We start from the raw sequence: 17,941 nt of genomic DNA, 5'->3' as shown, positions 1-17,941 counted from the left end.
CCTTCTTTATTTTACGGGGGTAAATAGTGATTTCTGTGTGAGCTCAGCTCTGCTCCTGCAGGCTCAGATGTGATGCCACAAGCAGCACATCCACAGCTGGATCTGCTGCAGCCCTTTCAAGTCTCCAGAGCAGCCCACTGATTCATCTGACTCTCACATCCTCATTTTTCCCTAGCAGTTTTTTGTATTCAGAACCTGATGTTTAGCTATCTCTAATAATTTCCTGCCCAGTAGGCCAGGTACATAAATCCCAACTCAAAGACATTGATATTTGTGTTTCTGCACAGGAGAAACATCCATTGATGCAAAGGAAACTTGCCCAACTAAATTAAAGGATCAGCCAGTTCTGTTTGTATGTCTACAGTGCTGGTTGCTCACAGGCTCTCCTGTGTCTGTATGTCTGCATTTTCTCTAAGGATGCACCTCAGCATCCTCCGTGAATTTTCTTCATGCCTTCCACTGGAATACTTTGGAATTAAAGCACAAGTGGGATCACTCCTATATGCTGTGATGTCGTGTTATTACTCTTGCAGTAAGAAAAGCCCAACACAGTGATCTTGAGAAAACATTTATGATGCATATAAGTTTAAATCTAGCCATTCTATTTTCTGCTACAAGGAAGTTGTGATTTTATTTTTTTGTCTCCTTGACTTGATTTTTTTTTCTGTTGGTTTTTAGATTTTGTCATAATAGAAAAGTTGCAAATGAAGGCACAAGTTTTACAGTTTTATCTTTTCAGATTTTTTTTTTTTTTTTTGCATAGAGACCCCACAGTGTAATGTGCCTTAATTAATGGAAAGCAAGAATGGATTGCATAAACTCCCAGTGAATATTGTCTTAGCAAATTAAATCTGATTTAATGCTTTAAGCTGAAGACATATTTGCATAGCTAATGAAACTGATTAACTTGGAATTAATTTGCAATGTTTAGTCATAAGGCTTAAAACTAAAGTGATGTTAGTAATGTGTTGATTATTATTAGTACTCAAGATAATCAGGCTTGCTAGATGATTAAATGTAAATACATAGCAAAAAAATTGGTTCAGGTTAATAAACAATTTCAAATAGGAAAATGCCCCACGATGATAAAGTGAAATGAAGGAGTGTTAATTGTTCAAGCAGAAGTTAAGAAAGCTCAAGTTCCCTCTTGTCTGCTGGAAGTGGGTGAAAAGCTGCTTCCTTTTAGCTTCCCTGTGATTTGATAATGATTTCTTTGTGGTCTGTGTTACACTTGTGCCCGGGAACACTCAGTTTGGGCCATGGACCTGACGTACCCACGTGCTGTACAAACAGATCTCGGTGAGCTCAGGGAAGTGTGGGCAGGAGCTAATGGGTGGAGGAGATGGTTTGTGGGCAGGGACCTTGATTTGCCAGAAGCTTCATTGCAGCTGTGATTTTTTTTTTTTTTTTCCCCCTTAGTTCTGCCAGCTTTGTAGGAAAGTTTTGTAAGGAAAACAACGTAGAGGCTTTCAGAGATGTATAGGAAAATCCCCCTTAAGATAAGGTGTCTATTGGACAAAGCATGGAAGTGCATGCTCAAAAATGAAGTGGTGGTTGTGCTAAGAGGCAGTACAGCTGACTTGTAAGGATGCAGAGGTTGCCAGTCCCTTTGCATAAAATTGGCTATTTAAATAGGAGTTTTTTCTGTGCTTTGAATTTTCCTAGTGTGAGAGATCAGAGTTGACTAGACAATTTCTTCACTTGGTTACACTAATGTAAATACCAATTAAATGGATGTACAAATTTGTTTTCATACAGCTGTGAGCAGAATTTGACCCAGAGAATCATCCTTTGACCCCACATTAGCACGCTCTTATGCTTTGTCTATGAATTAGGTGAAAGAAGTATAAATCAAACCAACTTTTGCTCATCAAGAAGAGGAGCTGCTATTCTGAGTTCTCTCAGATTCTTTCTCAGGCTGGAGTGTCCACAGAGCTTATAAAGGACTAAGACAACATTGGGGGATGGCAAATATCCTCTTCTGGGTCTGAAGAACATGCCAGTTTGGGCCAGCTGGCTGTGTGGCCAATGTGCTGGAGTCAGTGTGAAAATCATGTGAACTTTCCTCACCCACTTCCTTGTGAAATCTGTGGCAAGCTTCACCTACGTGTCCAAAGTAAAACTAATGGTTGTATGACCATTTTTCTTTCAGAAGGTGCTGTGGAAACTTGCAGCAGAAGGGTAAAAACAAGCATGTGGTGATGCACACATGGTGGTTGTCAGCAGCAGAGAAGCAGATGGGAAGTGCAAAACTACCTGTTCCATGTCCCATTGCATCTCCTCATCGTGTCTCTTTGTGCTTCAGTGGCTGGGTCTCATCCCTCTGTGTCTCTCTCCTTCTGAAAGTCTGAAGATGTGTGTGGTATGAACTTTTTGTTTTCCTTTCTGTTTTGCTCTCCTTCCTTCATACCACTAGATTTTGGTTCAGATCATTTTGACTCCTTAAGATGAAGTTTTGCAATGCCTGTGGCTTATAGTCCTATCTCTGTTATGGCTGGTGGAGTCGTGATAGCTCAAGAAAAAAAGTTAAATTTAACTAAGCTGAGAAACCCTTCCTGCACAGTATCACAGTGTGCTGCCACTCATTCTGATACTCAGGGAGCCTTCCCAGTAGGATATCATCCTTAATTCCACAAGATTCTCTAGGATCCTGGGCTGTCAGTAGTTAAACAGCATAAACATGAGTTTTCTAGGCTGAGCAGTAACGTTGTGCAGCTCTATCATCTTTGTAACTTAGCAGGGGTCTGGTTACATTCACATCACACAGATCCACTTCTTGCTCCCCAGATCACCTTTCAGAGGTGACAGCTCCATCCTCCTGGTTGATGCGAGTGCATTCATGGGATGTTGCAGGAACTGATGCTTGTGTTTGCTGTGGAATTTTGTGTAAGTGAAGAGTGACTCAGGGCTGAATAAGGACAGGGAGACGTGTCCTGGGTTGAAGGCAGATGACCCAGATTGTGTGGGCACATCGTGTGGCTCTGCCAGATGCTTCTGCATGGCCATCTTTGAGTCTGTCAGCTGAATCCTTTCTCTCCACCAAATGATGGTAATACCTCTTCCTCCATGCCCTCGACTTCAGGGGTTTCACGTTGTGATTTTAAAGTTGCTGCCACGATGATACCCTGGCCTCTGGCTGGATGTTCTAGGCCCTGCTGTAATAAAATAATATGGCTTTCACACATCATTCACAAGTCCCACCAGCTTCTCTATGTCCAGGGAGCCCTGGAGGGGTACCATGTGTGGTAACCTTGTTCCATGAACAGGTATCAGGTTTGTAATATTGCCCAAATGCTGCTGCAATATAGCCCATGTGTGCACACGTGCATGTAGCTCACAAGGGGTGCCCAGATTTTCTTGTTACAGCAAAAATCGAAAGGAATGGTTGTGAAAACTACTTAATTCAGGGCAGAAGCAGACCCATTGTGAGGTTCAAGATGTTGTCATATTCAGGATAGCTCTGTACACTGATAATGTTATTAGAAAAAAGCCCCTCTATTGCCTCCTTTACTGCATAAAATATCTAACCTTACACTGTGGATAATGCATGAGAACGATGGTTATAACACCACTTTTCTGCTTATAATGTAATGGTGCTCTTGGTCAGCATCCCTTGATGTTTTACAGCCAAATTGTAAGTCCATTTCAATGATTTAGTACACCACAGCCTGGTTAGTAAGCACAGGTAAACAAGTTCTCTGGGAAGATTTAAACTATAAGGACAGTCACTATAAAGTCTATCAGAAATTCATTGCACTTCACAGATGGAAGAGATAAAAAAAAGTCCTTAACTGCAGACAGCAGGGAGAGAAAATCCTAAATTATCAAGATGCAATGAAATCCTCTTGCAGGGTACAAATTGTTGGAAAACAATTTTTATCGATTATTTAAAAGAGAAGATGAAAACTGGTCTTGGTGGTGAGCTATTTTATAAATTTCCAGATGATCTGTCCCCAGTGGGTGGTTGTGTTTGGGTGGACAGTGAAGGGGAACTTCCTGTAATGACTTTTTGTGCTGCCAAAACCTGCCACCCATCCGCAGACCGAGTAGTATCTGTTCTGATAGTCCCAAGCAGTTAAAAATCACATGTAGCTTCCATGCAAACCTGTCCACCGTGAAAAAGAGTAAATGTCAGGATTTTTAATTTTGTTTCCTATTGTTTGGCTTGTAGGGGTTGCTTTTTTTCCTGCTCTCCCAGCTGCTGTCTGTGACCTTGAGCATCAGGTGCTTATTTTGTAGATGGTGAGGTGGAAAACACATCAGCTATTGAAAGATTTGCCATTTAGTCAATCAAGATGACAACATTAAATTGAAAAGGAGCAACAACAACCACAGTTGCTGGCTATGAGCATGGACTAGAAAATTTAGAGCAAGTGATAGTTTTCAGAGCTGTGAAGTGCCAACAAAGCATAGAAAAGCAGGACAGAGCCAGCAGAGAGGCTCAGAGCTGGAGGGAAGGAGCATCTGTGAAATGGCTGTCAAAGCCACGAGTCTGAAATTTTTGGAAGTCTGTAGAGCTACAGTTAGTCAAGCTTTGCCAGTTAATGCTGGATCAAGATCTTAGTTGTCCTGCTCTCCTGACAGACTAGGCAAACTACAGCAGTGAACTTGCTCTTGGTGCAAATTTATCCTGGTGGCCCAGAGTGACTCGCTGGAGTCAGTGATGTTGGTGTCTGAAATCAGTGCTGTATCTGATTCAGAGCTCCTGGCTTCATCCTCCAGTTTTGTTGCAAGCCAGACTTTGAGGGTCAGGGAAATGGAATAACATGCTTAACGTAATAAGGTTTAGAGGAAAAAAAAAAAAAAAGAAAAATATTTCTGTCCTTTAATCCTGAAGAATTTCTGGTTTTACTATGTTGCACTGAAGAATTTTACTGATAAAGAATTAAATTACCCCAATACCATTGCTCTTGCAGGGAATTGTAATAGCCTGCCAAGTTGTGCTATGTTTAAAGGAGAAACTTTGCTGAATTTGTGATCCTCCAACATGGATCTTGCTCTGGAAATATGGGAACCAAAGTGCCACCTACTACGTTTTCTCTCATCCTTTATACAAGCAGATATCAAGTAACTAAGTTAGAGAAATGAGAGGCTGAAATCTTTTTTTGCTTCACGACCCCATCACTTGCCTGAAAAGAAAGCAAACCATTTCTCTGTCTAACTTTCATCTTTCTTCTGCAACACCCAGACAGTAGATGGGCATGTTTTGTTGAGTTCTGGGCAGATTTTACCCACTGTGAAAAATGGATATAATGCTCAAAATGATCAAGTAAACAACTCTGCTGGTGTTAAATGGTGTCTGAATTCTGACTGTTGGCTGGCTGGGTGTTGACTCAGTGCAAATAAAGAGAAGGCTCTTCCCAAAATCTTCCTGTCAGTCATTTGTAGTGCACCATTGCCTCTGCTGCAGGAGTCCTTACGTGGACATCCTTTGCTCATGCCATGCAGGAATATTTAGACTGAATTCCTCCTGAAGCTGCAGTTTGCAGTAAAGTTGTTTTAGGATGGCAAATGCAGCGAGATCTTTGTAAAGAGATCTGAGAGTTTAGGTCTGTGTTTGTATGATACTTGCAAAAAAAGGCCTTGAGCACAGGAGAGGTAACAGTGACTAATAATTAAATATTAAAAACGATAGAACTTTGTAATTTTCACTTAAAACAAATTGCATTTTCATTTCAAATGTCTGTTATTGATGATGAAGTGGATTTATGCCCTCACTAAAGATCCATACACCAATCCTGAGCCCTCTGCCAACACCCACTACCTGAAACCCATGGCACAACGAAGCAGTGCATCTTTCTGAGGTCTGCAGTCGTGCATTTGCTTGGCTGTGCTTGCTTCCAAGGGACTGTGCTGCAGGGACAGTGGGAGAGCTCTGGCTTTGCTGCTGCAGACCAACACAATTCGTGCAGGGCACGAAAATTAACTGGCTAAGCAAGCTGAGACTGGATTTCTTTCCCTACTGAAAGGAGGGACATAAAATTTCATGCTTGTATTTGCAGGCTTTGTAGCTGTGGAGGTTGTTTGCCAAAATTTGAAAAAAATAAGACAGTAGTAGACAGCGGATGTGGTTGGATCTTATTTCTACAAAGCTGTTGATTCTCTTAGTGCAGTAGAAGTTATGTTGCCATCCCGTGATTATTTGTTTTTGGTGGTCCAGATCTTTGTCACTGTGGAGTTTAGATGGTGTTCAGCAAGAGAAGGTGAGGATTTCTGCAGTGACTGGAGAGGAAATTGTTGATAAAAATATTCCTCACCTGCTGAGCCTGTGCTGGATTCCCAGTGGCCCAGGGTCCTGCCCAAGGAGCACAGCCTGCCACCCTGCTCTGCCTGCACTTGGCTGGAGGGTGGCAGGGCTGTTTGCTGCCTGGATGGTGCTTTTGGGAAAGACAGGCAGTGTCTCTTTCCAAGACATTTTCTTCCTTCCTTTCACGATTCCCCTCCCATCCACGCTCCTTTTCTTCCAGGGTAGCACACAAGGAGTTTTACTTTGCCAAAAAGGTCTCATATGTGCACACTTATTTATTTTGTCCTTTTTGATCAACTGAAGCATGCAGAGGCATGTTTGACTCACCATTTCTACAGAAAACATGTAGAACTGACTGCTGTAGGAATTGCCTAAAGTCAGATTTAAGGAAAAGAATAAATCCTGAATGTTTGATGCCCATAATGTGCTGGAATTGGATTGGGAGAGCAACAGTTCATATTTCAGTCTGTGAAGGGATGTGCTTTGGTGTCAAATCTAGGTGAGTGGAATTCATGGCTCGTGTATTAAATCAGGTTTATGCTTATGTCATGCCAGTGTCCCTTTGAGGATAACCAGAGCACAGCTCTTGCTCAATAATAAGGGTGTAGCAGGAAAATCTGGTCCCTTACAAGTGGTATTCATTTTGCTTTTGAGCATTTTACCATTTTCACTGCTAAGGATGGGATAGCAGATGAAAGAGTTCAGCAAACCTTATTTCTCACTGATGCCTTTTCTAAGTAAGCACAGCAGTTCAATTTGATTTACTGCATTTTTTTTTCTCCCATGGAAAGATTAGAAACTAGAGAGCATACTGACTGGAAGAAAATGGCTGCTAATCTTCTGAAACTAATGTTTAATCAGTGATGGAAAGAAAATAAGTAACTAAAAAGCTTCATCCAGCTAATTAAATAAAGCTGGTTATTCTGCTGGAAACAGTTAATGAACCTCAAGTAATAAAATTATTTTCAGAATATTAAAGCAGGAAAAAAGTGATTACTTATTTAAGACTAAATAATTACAATGTATTCTTCACTATAAGAGGTTATAGATGCCAAAGACTAAATAACCACTGTGCTTCTGATTCTCCATAAAAAGGGTGTTTCTCAGGAATTATTACATCTTATGTCGAGCTTGCACTGAATTTTCTTTTCTTAAGATAATCTCCAATGATCTCTAAGGGAATTTGCCTCCCTTGGTGCCTGTTATTATTATTATTCCCCCTTTTAGGGACTGGCTGTATTTGATTGCCTTTAAAATGAGCTGAGATTGTGTTAAGTGTGCAGAAGGGACGGGCTGCAGTGGTTCCAACAGTGGCAGGAGCAGCTCTGAGGAGAGCCCTGGGTCCTGCTCTGCTGCTCAAACACTGCTGGGGCAGCCCAGTTTGGCCTCAAATCCTGCCTGGGCTGCAGCTCAGCTTGTCTCTGAAATGCTGCACATCCCTCCTGCTCCCAGATTACAGATAAGGGGGAATTTCTCTTAGAAAGGCAGGCTGTAGCTTAATTACCCCTGCAAGTGCTGCGAGCTTCCATTTTGGGACAGGAGTTTCCTTAATGCTGGGAGCTTTGGAAAAAATCCTGCCTGGCTCTGTCCTAATAATCACTGTAATTTTTGTTTTTTTCCTTTTAGCATCTGAGAGCTGGCACTTGAGGTGGTTAAAGAAACCAAACTCCAGAACCCCCAGGCTGGGAGGGGGAAAGCTCATGCAAAGCTGCCATCCCAGCCAGCTCCAGACAAATGACTTTTATTTATGAGGCACATCCCTGAGGACGGGGCAGTTCAGAACAGCCTGTCCTGAAGGCATCCCTGCAGGAAAGCATTCTGTGCCTGCTCTGCTGCCATGCTGGCACTGGCTTCTGTGTCCTCCTTGCTGATTTAAGAGCTCCCTGCTGCATGCAGGTAAAGCCCAGCCCCTGTGCCACATGAGTGATGGGTTTGTTTGGCTTGGAAAGGCTCTTTGGTGAGGTGGGAAGGCTCTCTGGTGGTCCAGCTCTCACCTGCTCATCTCTGCAGGGCTCTGGCTCAGTTTGGGGGTGTAGAAGGCCAGAAAGCTGTGTACATTGGGAGGGAAAGGGACTGGCTTTCCATCTGCCTCCCTAAGCCTGACTCAGCAGCCTTTCCCATGCAGGGGCGTGAGATTAAACCCACAAAGTGCAGAACATGTCCTCTGCTTCTCACTCCTTTCCCTTCTCTGAGTTACATCCAGCGCCCCACACCACACACCTTTACTGACTGCTCCATTCCCTTTGCCAGAAGAAACCTCCCAGAATTTGGATCTGGCTCATATGATCGTGGAAATAAACATCTCAGCCATCCAAAATTGTATCTCACACTTGAGAGAGACAATAGATTTAATTAGGCTTTTAAAATGTGACACATCCATTATATGTTCCGTTACAGCTTTAAAAAAGTCTCAGTTTCTGTAAAATAAATCTTGCTGGAGTACTACCATTTAATTAAATGGGAGTCAGCACTGGGAACAATTAAAATGAGTTTATGCACTTTAAGGGAAACCCTATAGCAAGATGTGCAAAATAGCATACAATAAAATGAAAAATTAAGCCCTTAGTGGCTTTGAGCTGCTGCATATAAGAAATTTGATAAAAAGCATTTTAAGAAAGTAGGCAATTTTACAGTGTGGCAAGTAGTCTGTTCTGCCTCAAAGGTACCAGCCCATGTCCCTCAGATTTTTTGCCACTGGCAAAAGACTCCAGATGGACATCAATACTATTAAGTGAAATTCATCCCTGAAGAAAAAAAACATTTCTTTGAAGCCCTGAATAGGAGTGGATGTCATCTAGCAGAAAGTATGCATAAATAGGTGAAAAAGATATCTCTGTTCTGAATAGTTTCTGAGCTGCTTCAGTCAAGAGTTTCTCTTCTTATGGGATTTAGTGAAGGCAAACTTAATTTTTAGGCTATCATTTGTACAGTAACATATGTAAGCAAATAGTGATGCTATCTTAACTAGAACATGATATATACATTTTATTGCATATTAAAATCCATTTCAGCATTGCATTCAGCCCAGGGTTTTTAGTGTGTTTCCCCCTCTTTGCCTCAGTATAAACAAGCAGCCTTGAAATGAACATCAAAACTAAATGGCATTGAATATAATGAAACAACATTGAGTCTAATGAAGCAGAATTGCTATGTAAACAGGGATGCTTTTATCTCATTGGAATTTTTATGTCCTTGCATGTCTCTCAGCTACATTTTTGTAACCTGATTCTTAGGAAATGTCTGATATCTCTTTATGATTGTTAGCAGAGACCAAGACAGCGCTGTAATGTGTGCTCAGCTGAGTGGTGTGAAAGTACCACATCGAGTTTGCTGTTTTAGAGGCAAAATGGTCATCACCCTCATCTTGTTACAGGGAGGGGCTGGCTGCAAAACCTGGTAGCCTGTAAGTGTGACTAGGTCTGCTAAGAAGAACGGGTTGCAGACACCCAAGGATGGGGTGAAAGTGCCACTTGGAAGCTCCCTGCCTGTGAGCATTCCAGCCCTCTCCTTGTCTGTTAGTGCCTTTGTGAAGGCACAGGCAGTAATAACACAAACAATAACACCAAACCTCATAAACCCTTCTCTGGACTGAGAACCATGCCTTCCACTGTCTTGCTGTAACATCAGCCTTAGCAGGACACCAGCTGACCTTCCTCTGGCAGGGAGGAGTGAAACACCCAGGCACCTGCTCTTTGTCACCTTGGGCTGTTGCAGTAGCTCTGAGAAAGTGGTTCCTCCTTTGCAGATTAAAATACTAGTAAAGACCCCCCTCTAATTTACTTTTTATTCCCACCTTCTTTGATTCTGCACTTGGAAGTCATGCTCTTTAATATATATTGGCTTGCACCTGAACATCTCCCACTTCCTCACAGATATGAGGTTTTTGCCCTTCTGGACAGCAGCTCAAAATTCAGCATGTCAAATTAACTGCTGCAGCTCCTCGTGTAAGAGTTGGGTTGAGCAGAAGCAGGTGAATAAATGCTGCTGTTTGGCAGTGCTGGACATGGAAGTATTTGTCATAATGCACTGATATACGATGCCCTTTCACATTCTCCACTTGGACTTAAAAAAAATATGATGGCAAAGTAAATTAATGGAATCTTGTCTGAAATGTAGTCACTGGAAAAAAGAGAAGGAAACCACTGTGATATCTATTGCTGTAAACTGTCCTGTTCTGTAATAGCCTCTTCATCTAAAATACTATCAACACTGCCAAGTCTTGCAGCTGTTCTTAAACCTCTTGCTCCTTGAAGTTTGTGTAGTGATTTTGTGGCTTTTATTTGTTTGTTTGCTTGCTTGCTTTCTCCCTGAAAATTTCTGTTTCACTAAAACTTTTTTCTGGATCTTTGACCTGTTGCATTTCTCTGTGTGCTGCCTTTTAGTGGGGGCAATGCACAGAAGAGCTTTGGCATAAGATTTTTCATATCTGTGCATTTATATAGGCTGAGAACTTGGGTCTTAAAATGTATTCCTCTCCACGGGTTGTTAAGTCTGTAGTCAGAAATTTAGGAGAATGGCCCAGCTTCCAAATATTGAAAAACCTCAAAGTAATGTAGCACATAACTGAAATCACATAAAGTTTGGATATGGGGAATGAAGCTTCTGGCACCTCATTTTCATTATGAAGATGGCAACAAGAATGGAAAATGTCACAAGAATAATTCACGTGTGTTTGGTCTTTAGTACTATAATTATCTAGACCTCCTTGCTTTGGGCCCCCCTTTTCCTACATAGCTCTTGGGAAAAGGTGGGTTTGGCTTTTAATGGCCTAATAAATACAAGTAATAGCTTATGATTTGTTTAATATTTTGAACTGAAAGGTCAAGGGTAGGAAGATTAAAAAGTCACTGGGGGAAATGCTCTCAGTAAAAGCCATCTCTTGCTGGAAGTAATACAGCTTCTTAAGTAAGCATAAAATCAGTTTAAGGCAGCTCCAAGCCCAAATTAAAGCAGAAAGGAGAATAATGTTTGTGTATAGATACTACCTGCTATAGAAGGGTAAGTGAAATGAAAAACCAGACAGGGGAATCATCCCTGGTATCCCCCCTAGGGTCTCTGCAGCACTGATTATAATGTTTTTGTTGGATTTTTGAGCATGTGCATCTGTCTGAAAGTCTGGGAATCTGAAGTAAGGACTGAAGTGTTCTTGAGTTTCTCCTCTGCTTGCAAAGCTTCAGATGAGACTGAGTCATGGAGCATTTTATAAAAACCTACCTGCTGCCAAACAACTGTCTTAAATTCCAGCATCTGCCCACATCCCAGCTCCTCTCCCACGTCTGAGCACCCCACTTCCCTTCTCTTTTGAATGTGACAGAGATGGAGGAAAAATTAAAGGGCTCTTTTGTCAAAACTTTTTTCCCCTGCTCAGAAGATGCTCAGTTATGGAGGAGCTGCCTTGCCCCACTTCTCTCCTCAGCAGTGCTGCAGTGTGAGTGATGCAGTAAAGCAGCTCTGATGATTCAAGGCTGCTTCTGCAAGTGTTATTTGTGCACTGTGAGAAATGGAGACCTGAGACAGATGGGTCCTTTTCTTCTCTCAAGGATACTCTGGAGGGTTCGCACATTTTCCTGGGGCCCCAGGCAAGTGCACTGCTTGCTTTTCTCCAAAATAGGCTCCTTCCATCATAGAAAATGGGATTGTGCCTGCAAAGATCTTGAAATATGCTATTAATTTTGCATATTTGTTCTGAGTGACAGTGTGGGAGCCTTTTATCTAGAATATGTTTTCATTAAAGAAAACAGGCTGAGCAGACTCATTATGGGGGTGTCTAGTTGTGTCTTTGGTAGGTAGAAGGCAGGCTTTTTATCATTTTAGTGAGAATAGGTGAGGGAATAGGATCTGGGGCATCGTTAAGAGTTCATTGTGCATTTGAGGAGAACTGCTTTTTTCTGTAATATGACCCTTTTGTAGCTCTGGTGAACGTGGAAGCACAACCCAGCTGTATGAGGCTGAGAGCTCAGGTAAGTTCTGCCCTCACCACTGCCACAGGTCTGCTGGTCCCAGTGAAAGATGCTGGGGACCACACACACAGCTGCTTGGTACTGAAGGTGTGATTAATACCAAGTGTGGTATTTTCTCTCCGCACTGGAGGTGGAAATGTACCTGTAATTATCATCCTCTAAGTTAAAAATGTTACAGCAGCAGCGCTAGGTCATCCCGACCTTCCGTGGTGGAAAGAGAAAACTCTACTTAGTACTTCTTTTAAAGTTTTTTAAGAGCACCTATTTTTCCCTTGGATGTTCTGAGCAGTTAAAGCCAGCCCTCCCACAGAGTAGGATCACGCTCTTCTTATTTAGTTGCAGAAAACATTTGCCATATACCACGGCAAATCACACAATCAATCTTTTTGTTAATCATTCTCTGCTGGAAGCTATTTACTACAAAAAACTTCTGAAGTTTTCTTACCAGCTGGAGAGCTGACTGTCACAGTCAAAAGAGTGATTCATTTATGGTTTTTTTGGTTTTTTTTTTTAATAAAACCAAAATCAAATGCTTTGAAATAGGCTTGAGTATTTCAGATTAGATGGGTAAAGGCTGAACAAAGAGACACTCAGAAATTGTCCTCTTCAGTAGGGCTTCTCCTTTAATCCTCCCAGATCTAAATCTAGCTAGTCACTTGCCTCAGCCTATATATGGTTCCATGTTGCCATTTAAATGACAGGCCTCTGGTGATTTGCATTCATCCTGTGGCTGTGGTTTCCTTGGTGTTAGCTCTGATTTGCATCAGCAGCTGTGGCTGTGCCTGGCTGTGCAGCTCCCTTTGTGCCCAGAGCAGCGTCTCCAGTGAAGGTTTCAATATCATCCTGCCCATGAGCACTGTGGTAAGTTTTGCCCCTCGTGCACAGCTACAGACCTGCCAGCTGGTTATGTGATTTAGGAATTAAAAAGTTCTGCTGAGCCCTCAAAACCTCCTGCTCCAGGTTTTATTTTGTATGAAACACACTATCTCTTCTCTTCTGCTGAATTCAGCTCTGAGAAGCAAATGTTGAGATTCCTGCTTCTGATTCATAGAATCATAGAATGGTTTGGGTTGGAAGGGATCTTAAATATCGTCTGGTTCCAACCCCTCTGCCATGGGCAGGGAGAAATTCCACTAAACCAGGTGGTCTAGTGCTCAAAGCCTCATCCAGCCTGGCTTTATATACCCCCAGGGGCATCCACAACTTCTCTAAGCAACCTGTTCCAAAGCCTCGCCACCCTCACAGTCAAGAATTGTGGCACATACTCTTCTTCTAGAATATTTCTCCTCCTGATGAAAGCAGAGAGCTTTGGTCTAGTTACAAAATGTCTGATGTTCCACTGCTTCCCCAGAGCACTGCAGTTTGCAGATGGGGGGGGGGAAATGATATACCTCAAAATCTCTGTGGCTGGGATCCAGCCTGGTTAATTCTGCCACAGATCTGCAAAGCCAATTGTTACCAAAAAGGAAAAAATCATCACTGTCTGCAACTTACCTGTTCACCTGCGTGATATAACGTGGCAGCAAAGGCACCGATGGAGTGGGGTCCATCAGTGTCCAGCTTGTAGGAAACCTGCTACACGTGCAGAAAGCCTCAGGGGCCAAGTGAGGTTCTGTGCTCTTTTTGCAGCGCTGTGGAGGAACCCCTCCACGTATATGAGAGCTCAGATCTCTTGCTGTGCTCTGTGGCCATTCTGGCTGTGCTTGCATGTAGAAAGGATAGAGAGGCTCATGCCAGTTTGGCTTTGAGGGACTTGGAAGGAAGTGTCAGTGATTCACAAAAGTAAGAAAAGAAAAAGAAAGAAAGAAATGGCAGGCATGTGAAGCTATTGGATGTCTATGGTAGGTCCCTTCAGAAAGGAAATGTATGGATACAACAGAACCGAACAGGGATTTGAGTTGTTCTGGAAGGGAAACGGAGAAATTTGCTTTTAAATATGTCTCTGGTACAGGGCTGTAGCATTCCTCACCCTCTGCTGCACTGTATATTTGATTTGCTTTCCAAAATCAAACAGCTTAAGGTTTGAGTCACCCTCCATTAAGCTGAACAAAATGAAAATGCCAACACTTTTGGAACGTGTTGGCGTGGGCCTTAAATTGGAAAACAAACATAGCATCGAGCTGCCCTTCCCAATGCGAATGGAGAGAAAGGAGCTATTTAGTGAATTGTGAAATTTGGAGGACTGGGTCTTTTGCATTGCTCTCTGTGTTGGGGAAAAGCACTGGGCAAAGATAACTTCAGTCTTTGTTGAATGTTGAATGCTTCTCGACTGGTTTCTGATGTTACTGTTCTTGCCTGCTTCTTTTTTATCTTGTTCGCTACTCAAAAGCTGATTCACAGGAGGAGGTCTGATAACTTAAAGCAGAATTATCTGGGACACCAGTGAGAACAGCTCAGCCCCCAGTGTGGGGGTGTGGGTTTCAGCCTCTCTCACCATCTGAGTGCAGCTTTTCTGGTAGGAGACGGAAGGAAGGTGGGAGAAGGTTTGTCCTAAAGCGTTGGAGCGTGCAGCACGGAGCAGAAGGTGTTTTGGCAGGTGCTACACCTGCAGGCTCACCATTACCCATGACTGGATTCCCTCCTCCTCACCACCTCTGCAGATGGCCACAGCAGAACGGGCAGGCAGCAGGAGATCTGCCCATCCAAAGGCATCAGGGAGGATAAAGCTACAGGAAAATGATATTAGATTGTGAATCTGAAGGTGTCTGGCCAGAAAAGCACCAGAGGCTACAGGTGAACCCCGAGCTATGTGGGGGAGGAGTGGGTGGGATGTCAGCAGGGGCATGCAGTGCTGGGTTTTCCAAGGGGCATCAGGTGCCTCACATAACCCTTAGTGCAAAACAGGCTCAGTCCTGTTTCAGCAGGGTTGTGGTACCCAGCTTAATGAATTTAAGAGCCACGGTGATTGCCTCTGAAAGCAGCTATCAGTTCTCTCCTGTGCAAACAGGAGTGCAGGCAGTGCCTGGGCTGCAGGGTGGTCATCAGTGCACCTCTCTGGGTGACCCAGTGTGACCAGAGCACCTCATGGCTGTGACATGACCACGTTTTCTTTGAATGGTGGTACAAGGCAGGAGCTGCTGTAGGCCTCAGGGGGATGGTAATGGGACAAGTGAGCCCTCCATGGGCTCAGACAGACCCCTGCTCAGGTGAGGTGGGCAAGCAGCTTGTACTCTGTATTTTCTCTTGTGCCCCACCTTTCTTTCTGCATCGTAAAGAGGAACGGTGATGGAAAGCCACCGCAGCCTGATGGAGTCGTGGACGCAGGAGTAGATCTCTGCTCTGATTAATGATTTCTATCACTTAAGAAAGGGCATTTTAATGTTTTAACTACCCATTCCATAATGATCAGAGTTCTCAGGTTGTACCACAGGGCTGATTAATGCTCACCTCAGGTGTGCCAGAGGCTCACGTTTATTACACACGCTGCACAGCCATTAATCGGCAGCGCGGCGCGGGCTGTCATCCCCGATTGCTTAATTACATTGTCCCCCCCTGCCCAGGGCTCATGTGTGTTGTGCAAAGCCATAAATACTCCAAGAGCCCCGTTTCCACTGAAATCAATAGGAGTTTTGCCATTGTGCTGAGATGAGAGCTGTGAAAGTAAAATAATGCAGATAACTGTGACTTTCAAGTGGGAAGAGGGGGCAGCAAAGGACGCATGAATTAGGGGAGATTTGACTTAGAGGTGATCTGAAAAAATTGCAGGATAAACTGGAAAGTGCTAAAGGAGCCATAAGAGTAGGAAAGATAGAAGGCAAAATGAAAATTGGACAAGAAGTAAAAATAAATAAGAGGGATTTCAAGTGGATAAAGAATAAGAAGTGAATGAGGCAACAGGGATTCTGCAAAAATGGAAAGGGTAATTTTGCAGCAGAAGCAGCAGACATTGTTGAATAAATAAATGAATTATGTGTCTCTTTTCACAGAGGAGAATAGGAAAATTCAATGTATCAAAAGCAGGAAGGTTCCATGGCAAGGGACATCCATGTGGAACAAGAGGTGAAGAACAGGAGTAAGCCCACCACTGAGACAAGCACTGGCCACCATGGCTCCCTTACTGGTTCTCCTGGGAATTTCCTCTGTGGTGCAGAATTGGTCTGCTTATCTCTCTGTGCTTCATCTCTTTTTGTCCAGTGTTTTGGTTGGAGGCAGGATCTGTCTGAGTGTCTGTTCTGCTTCTGCAGCACTATAGTCACTGCTGACCACCAAGAAACTGCATTAGAATTACTGAATAACTTATTCAGTTTTGAGTGAAAATTTAGACAAAAGAGAATAATTTAATTTTTTGGCAGGTCTACTTTTTGCTTTTATCTTCTAGAATAATTTGCTATGACAGATATTTGAGTCAGTCCAGCCCTAGGTGTTTATCAGCTGTCCATCAGAGAAATCTGTTTGACTCTATAACAGCAAAAGGAAAGTCTGCTGAAAATTACTTTGATGGCTAAATTAGCATTTGGTCAGTTTACAAATACAGAGACTGGCAGGATTTGGAAATATATTGGTCATTTGATTTTCTCTTGTCATAAATATGTTTTAAGTGCAGCAGAATCAAGAAGGATGCATCAGATCTGAATGGGTATAAAATTTTTTCTTGAGGAGTCTGTAGACCTAAACTTAAAGGTCTATTATTTTGTATCAATAAAGGGCTGCTCAATGTGGTCATTATTTTTGCCACCTAGTTAGAACCAGGAAGAAATGTGAAAACATGAGGAGGTATCCTTAAGGAATTTACCTGAGAATAAAAAGCTGTAGAATTCAAATATTCCTATCTAGATTAAAGAAATAAAAATGACCTTAAGGATTATAGGTTAACATAGAAAGTTCCAAAAATTTGTTTGACAATCATACTAGCTGAGTATCGCTGATTCCATATAAATCAAAGGTAAATAACTCGGCCAGGCAAAGGTTTCAAGAGAATAAATGAACATTTGTTGGGAGAGAATGAAAAGATACACAAAAAGAAAAGCAACAACAACAACGAAAAAGAAACAAAAAAGGAAAAGATTCAAGCTTTTCAGGCTGTTGCTTGGAGCAAAACCACAGTGCTCTGAGGATGATAATGGAAGATGAGCCCAGGAACTGTTCAGCTTTGGAGCCTTGTTGCCAGGATGCTTTGGGACCACACTGCCCTCTCTTTTAAATCAGTGTTAAAATAATGTGAGAAGTTTGATGTACGAGCCAGCCCTGGACAGGGGCAATTCTGGCTCCTGCCAGGGAAGGAGCCTGGGATGCTGCAGCTCCTGCTGGACAGGGTGGGACTGAGCCCCTGGGAGAAGCTGGGCTGATTGCAGGGATGGGGACACACCTGGGTAGAGATGGCAGCTCCAGAGATGGCAAAGAGCTCGATGTGAGGCAAAAGTATGAAGTGAGCTGGTGCAACCTCATCCCTGCAGCCTGGAGAGACAAATTCAGGCGCTGTGGACATTGCATCCCTGGGACTCTGATAAGGCTGCTATCATTTTTCTCCATTGAGGTTTTTCCTTCCACTGTGGATGAAGAAGTATTAAACCAAACCATGCTATTTATCTGTTTAAAAAAGCTGTTTTGACAAAGACCTGCTTACAGCACTAAGGATACATTTTCTTTTTTCTTTCCAATAATAAATCTTTCATAAAATTAAGGCATTGACATTACATCTCTGTTAGGGTAATTTACTCCCCACAGTAATTTTGACTTAGTTTGTTCTACATGGAGTGATATTTTAATCATCCTTTCAGTGCTTATTGATGAGGGT

The sequence above is a fragment of the Vidua macroura genome, chromosome 3 (assembly GCF_024509145.1).
Source record: "Vidua macroura isolate BioBank_ID:100142 chromosome 3, ASM2450914v1, whole genome shotgun sequence".
Lineage (NCBI taxonomy): Eukaryota > Metazoa > Chordata > Aves > Passeriformes > Viduidae > Vidua > Vidua macroura.
This window is presented reverse-complemented; position numbering follows the sequence as displayed.